Source organism: Parasteatoda tepidariorum, chromosome 4, assembly GCF_982258835.1.
Source record: "Parasteatoda tepidariorum strain Cologne lab strain chromosome 4, Ptep-v5.0, whole genome shotgun sequence".
NCBI lineage: Eukaryota > Metazoa > Arthropoda > Arachnida > Araneae > Theridiidae > Parasteatoda > Parasteatoda tepidariorum.
The window spans coordinates 100,182,309-100,189,014 of record NC_141758.1 but is presented as its reverse complement, the minus strand read 5'-3'; positions in this window follow the sequence as shown (position 1 = coordinate 100,189,014).

Below are 6,706 nucleotides of genomic sequence, written 5' to 3'. Positions count from 1 at the left end.
TCCCATTCACGCAATAAAGAGGCATTATGGGAGTCCAAGCTTCTGTGTTGCTTACACTTTAGAATACCCCAAACACATTAGTCTAAAGAATTTAGATCTCATGAAGAAGGGGGCCAATCTTCTTGCTTAGCAAATTTCGGACTCGGGAACTCGGCTCGGTGTGACGGTGCAGAATCGAGCTGAACTATTCATTCTTTTTTAGATAACTATCTGTCAGCATCTGGCAATAAATGTATAGCCAATACTTCCTTTTTGTAATATTCTGCATTGATTTTTACCCCTTTATCAATGAATTTCAGACGAAATTTTCCGTTATTTGAAACTGCAGCAATTACAAAATTCTTGTTCTTAAAACATTGCACAGTTCTTACTCTTTCAGGTATGTTATCGAAGGTTGCTGAACATACAACATTATTTTTAGCATTATAACTTTGTTCTGTGCAAAATCTCATCTTTGTTCTCATCAGAAAAAGATTATTCTGTCAACACTTATGCTACCGTGCAGGTTCAGCAGTTTCTTACATCTTGGTAACTTTTTTAATTTTTGTGCAGTTGTCAAACCTTTGGCGATAAAGGCGAAAACCAAGGTCTTCATTTAATATAACTTGCATACTTTTTCGACTCTTGTTCTCTTCTGCAGCCATTTTATTAGCAGAGCGTTGTGGATTTTTCGATCTTTTCACGAATTCTTTTAATGCTCTTTTTTGTAAGAACTGAGCGTGGGCAACCAGACCTGGGTCAATCTTTATAGCTATTAGTATCCGATAATCGATTTATATTTCTATAAATAAATGTTCTATTAAACTCAAGAGATTTTAAGTGCTTAAAGATACTAGCTGCAGAAAATCCGCGATCGAAAAGCTGTTAAACCAACAACCTTTTCGATTCCATCTTTAAATTTAAGCTAAATGTTTTGATTTAAGCAAAAATCGTCTGCGTATACTAGAAGTATCCTGTATATTAGAAGAACGTGTGAAAAATCTGAAAATATTTATTATTTGCTCCTTCAATAAATTTTGCAATCTAGGCAAAATGCATTAGAAGAACGAGCTGGACGTATTAAAATAGCTAAAAAAAATAATAAATAAATGAAATAAAAAAGCGCTTCTTGTAATTAAAAATTTTTTTTTCTAACAAAGATTAAAATCTGAGCAAAACATAGTAAAAATCCGCATAAAAAGAGGGACGACTTTTCTGAATAAAAAAAAGAATTCAATCTCTAAAATGTCTTAAGATTTGAACAGCATTTATTGAAATATGTGTAAAAGAAAAAGCAAGTTTCCAGTAAAAAAAAAAAAAAAAAAAAAATTTTTAACATAGCATAAAATTCTGAATAAAAAAATAATTTTAAGACAATCAAATAGTTTCATAAATAGTCTGAAAAAAATTGCTTGGATTTTCAAACAAATCATGAATTAGAATTTTTAATTTCAATAAATCGATTATTGTTATAAATACCAAAAAATACTTCTTATTTGAACATAAATTGAATGTCTTATTAAGAAACGAAGATATATCAGTAATTTTCAACATCAATAAAATGTAATGAAAATAAAAAGAGCCAGAGTAAAATTTACTCACTTCTGAAAAAGTTTCTCAGAAAGTAAAAAGAAATCAACTTAATTTCTTTTAATGGAAAATAATCAAAATTATTTTCGAATGTATCCCAAGATGAATTATAAAAAAACTACTGGAGGAAAAAACGCACACACGCTCACACACTTTATATGTTTTGAAACAGGAAATTACCAAGATTTACAAGGGTATGGGTATTGGAATGAAAACTTAATGAGATTGACAAGAACAAAAAGAAAAAGAAAGGAGGAAGAACACAATGGAAGAGTAATCAGAATTCGTCGAAGTACAAAGCAATCTCTGATAACAACTTTGATTAATCATGGACGGCTACTTATATTTTCAGTGCAAATGTTAACTCAAATATCTAATATGATACATAGTTGATTTCAAATGTATCTTAATAAGCACAAATCAGAGAAGGAAAGAAGAAAAGCTTAGATTTTTAAACATTCTTTTTTTTTTTTAGTGTTCAGTGTAAAAGAAAAAAAAATCGGAACATCTTAATTTTCGTTTGTACAGATTTTTTAAGTAGAGGAAAAGAACACAAAGCGTTCTCCCGCTGAAAAAAAATACTTATTCTTGTCTATGGTCTTAGAATCTTGACTATAAGGAGAAGCTGCAATTCAGAAAATAGGGTACCTCCTATTATATTAATACAATGCCTAGGTCCAAATATTTCAGAGCATTAATACACTTTTCGCACAATTGGGCACCTGTACTCACTTAAAATGAACGCGTTAAAATAACTCAACTTGAGTTGAATTTCACTCGTGAGTCTGGAAAAAAGGATCCTTCTCAACTTTAGTTTAATTTACTCGAGTCAAAGAGACAACTATTATAATTCAAGTTGAGTGCATAATTTTAACTCAAACTTGAGTGAATTTCAATCATTTTTGATTAATAATCATCATTTTTCAAGTATTTCACTTTAACTCGAACTTGAGAGAATATCAATCACTTTTTAATAGACTATTAGGATCATTTGAGTGCAGGATTTTAACTTGAATTTGAGTGAATATCAATAATTTTTTGTTCATAATTAGCATCCTTTGAGTGAAGAGTTATAGACTCAACAGATATTTACCATAAATTTTTACCATCAACAGTTATTTACCATACCTTGAATATCATTTAAAGCACATTTGAGTCAAATTCTTCCTTTTCAGACTATTCATTGATTCTATTACTGCCTATCGTAAATAAGATTAAAAGGAAAATACTTTTTAACATCTATCACAGAAATAATTCATCAGGATTTCTTTTAAATTTCATTGAAGAAAAGTTCGGTAATAAGTTTTTTTTTTTTTTTTTTTTAAATTTTAAAACAAAATTGCGAAAGTCAATGAGAAGAGTAAAAGCTTAGTAATTCACCTATATTTAACAATTAATATACTGAATATTAATCGAAAGATAAAGCTTTTCAGATTTTGAAAGTTTTGTGACAGACTTAAATACAAACATTTAGGGATTTTTAACTCTTCGCAATAAAACAAATTTTGTAATTTTTTATTAACAGTTTTTTTAAATTTCATATAGGTACACAAATAGTAATTAAAAAGACTTCATTAGTACGTTAAATCCCATTTCAATGCTTGTTCTTAGGAACATAACTTTGTCAATTCTTCTATATTTCCCCTTTATTTGAATTTAAAGTTTTCCAGTTATTACTTCATTTATAAAAGGTTTGCTAATATATACTTATAAAAAAAAATGCTTAGATATGGGTAAAAGGCAAGAGCAGAAAACAAGGTTGGTAAGTTTTTGACAATTAACGGTTTTACCGGGTTTGAACCATGGTTTTTTTGGTCATGTCAAAAATAACTTTTTGACATATGTCAAAAACCCAAACTTTTGGTGTAAGAATAATTATCAGCTGTTATAAATAAAAAGTATTTATAAATGAACATACATAAAAACATTACAGGTGATCAATCAATTATGTTCTTGAATTATTTTGACATAAAAAAAACTTTTTTTTTTTTTGGAAATTACTGTCCAAAACCCAAATTTATTCATGGAGAGGTGGAGAAAATATTGAATAATTATAAATAAAAATGTGTAAAATTGCAATTTATCCAATCCGTTAATTTGCAAAATTTTTGAAAATAAAGATACAAAAACAATCATCTTATTCATTATATGTAAAATCAATTTTTATTTACTACCATTTTAAAGTAGACGAACTAAAACTATTATAAAATAATAAAATAGCATGTAACTAAGAAATGTATTCTAATAACTGTTCTAAATATTTATAGTAAAATTAAACCCTTGAATTGTCTGATTGAAAAAATTATTAACTGGTTCAAACAAACATTTATATTTTTTGTAAATTGTAATTATTTTACTAATCAGGGAACATATTAGAGTCCAGATTTATTAGAAATATTCATGTACAGTGTGCCAGAAAAAAAAGGACAAATTTGAATAACTTTTGATCTAATGATCGGATTTTCACGTCCTGGGACTAAATCTTACTGACTAGAGGGGAATCTCAATTATGTAAATTAATAAGTTCAGACGATATTGCAAGTTACGAAATCAGACAAATAAACCTGTTTTCTCTGAATTAACATACCTTTTTTTCGACAGATTTGGATTTGTGACCCCCAATATATAGAGGATAGCAGCGATACGGGAAATACGGTTCCAATAGTTTGGTCAGGAGAGTGCTTCAAAGTTTGGACCCTTTAATGTTAATTTGATTTTTTGCGCTATCTTAAGCTTCAAGGTGCTATTTTTAAGTATTCTAATAATTTTGGGCAAACACTTTTAATTTACCAAATCAGACACAAGACTCTCAAAATATGGAAGACAGCTGCACTTTTTAAATATCTTAACTATAAACAGGAAAGAGGTTGAAAATTCGGCCACTTTAATGTAATTTCACTTTTTATATATTTCGTCATGTCTCTAGAACAATTTAAGAAAAAAATGCTGCACTAATAAAATTTGCTTAAAAATAGATCTAAATTTTTTTCCCTTCTTTTTTTTGTAATTCAAAAATATTTTTTATTAAAATAAAGCACTTTTTAAGAAAACGTATTTTCTTTATAATTTTTTATTTATTTTAATAGTGAAAAATCTTTAAATTTCAAATTATACTTACAAATATGAGCCACACCTTAAAGTAATTTTTTCTTTTAAATGACATAATTCAAATTTAATTTGTACTATGTTGTTGTTCATTTAAATTTTCATCCTTAATTTAAGACGCACTGCACAAAGCAAATGCACCATTACTAAAAGAAAAGAGTTTACAATAGTGTAATTTCTAATAATTAAAATTTTCGAAAATGATTTTTTTACAAAAAAAAAAAAATAAATAATCAGTATATATACATAAAATGAAAAGCGCTCATTTACTCACTAATTTTTCTACTTTCCATGAAGGTAGAAAAGCTAAAATTTCGAATATGTGTTTTTTTTCTTTAATTATTTATATTACGATCATTAAAAAAAACTAAAAAAGTTTCATTTCGATATTTTGTATTTATCGAGTGATTCTTTAGCTTTACTATCAATCAGCCTAATTGATAATAATCCTAAATAAGAAAGATTCATTTTGATATTTTAAAATTATTGGAGTAATTAGCCTAATTGATGGTAATCCTTTGACACACTACTAACTAATAAGTCTCAAAATTGAACAACGTGTTCCTCATCAGACATAAATAAGAACTAAAAAAGGTAGGTACTTCATATACATTGCACTAGAGCTGCACAGTGGGCTATTGGCGATGGTCAGGAAAACATCCTTTAGGAGGATCTGACGACATACCATACCAATTTTGATCCTCTGCAGAGATGACGGCTCCACTGCTCTGGTACCCCGATTATAATTATTCTATAATTATACTTGTGTTCTATAATCATTACTTTTTTACTAAGAAATACTGGAAATATTTTAAGAGTACCAGTTCTAAAATGATTTTAATCTTATTCACCGTTCAATATAAATTTTTTTTTATCTCTTTTGTATCATAGGAGCTGTTTCAACATAGTGAAACATTGCTAAAATTACAATTCAAAGGTTTAGATGCCATAGTTGTAAATAGAAAAAATAATAATAAATTACTCATAATAATATAATTATGAGTAGCTTTATTAAATTCATATTGTTATGAATTACTATGATATTAATATCAATTTATGTTATTGATAGTGCCTCAAATTAAGAAAAGTAAAATTTAACATTAAATTTGTTACTTGGTTAATGAATAAGGAAGAAAACATGATTATGATATATTAATAGAAATTCAATAAAGTTCAATTTTTGAAAGTACATTAGGAACTGATTTGATATACGTCTGCACTTTGCACTCGGTTTAATGGATTTTTTTTCTCGCCAAGGATGGTTGACTGAATGTAAACAATAATAAACTTTCTAAAACCGGAAGAGATTTAGAAAACTTTCGGTGTATCCCTCCGCTTATGTTATGCTTAAGAAGACGCCGTACCGCAGGAGAATATTTCCATTGCAAATTCTCTTTCTCCCTCATTACTAATTCAAAATTTAAAAGAAAGCAAAAATAAGTTCAGGCAAATCTAGAGTACGGCATGAAGTTTCAGTTGCTGAAAAATATACTTCAAAATATTAAAATGCAAAACAAATTATTAGAAGAGAACTTCACAGTTGCTGAATCCTAAGTTATCTTCTCATAATCAATTCATAAACAAGTCAAATTATTTAACAAAAAATAAGCACCTTTTAAGCATTAAAAAAATATTTTTAAGCACTTTAAAAAAATAATATCGGTTTTAACTTGTTTTAACCGTCATGTCAAAAAAAAATCTCTTGGTTTCTGACAAATGTCAAAAATCATGAAATTTTGAATCATGTAAAACGAATGGCTTTTTCATACGCTACGGACTGACTATAAGCTAAAATAGATTGGGGTTGAATTAATTATGAAAAAGGTTGAAAGAACAATGTGAACTATGTCTTTTTACATATTTTGAAGTGAAAATCAACACAGTAAAGGAAAAATCTGATTTTGAAAAGGGGAAAATTAAGCACTTTTTAAAAACACCTAACAAAAAAGTACCTTTATGGGCTTTTAAAAATAAAAAATAAGCACCTTTTAGCACTTTTTAAAAACGCTACGCACCCTGATAATTTATTTTC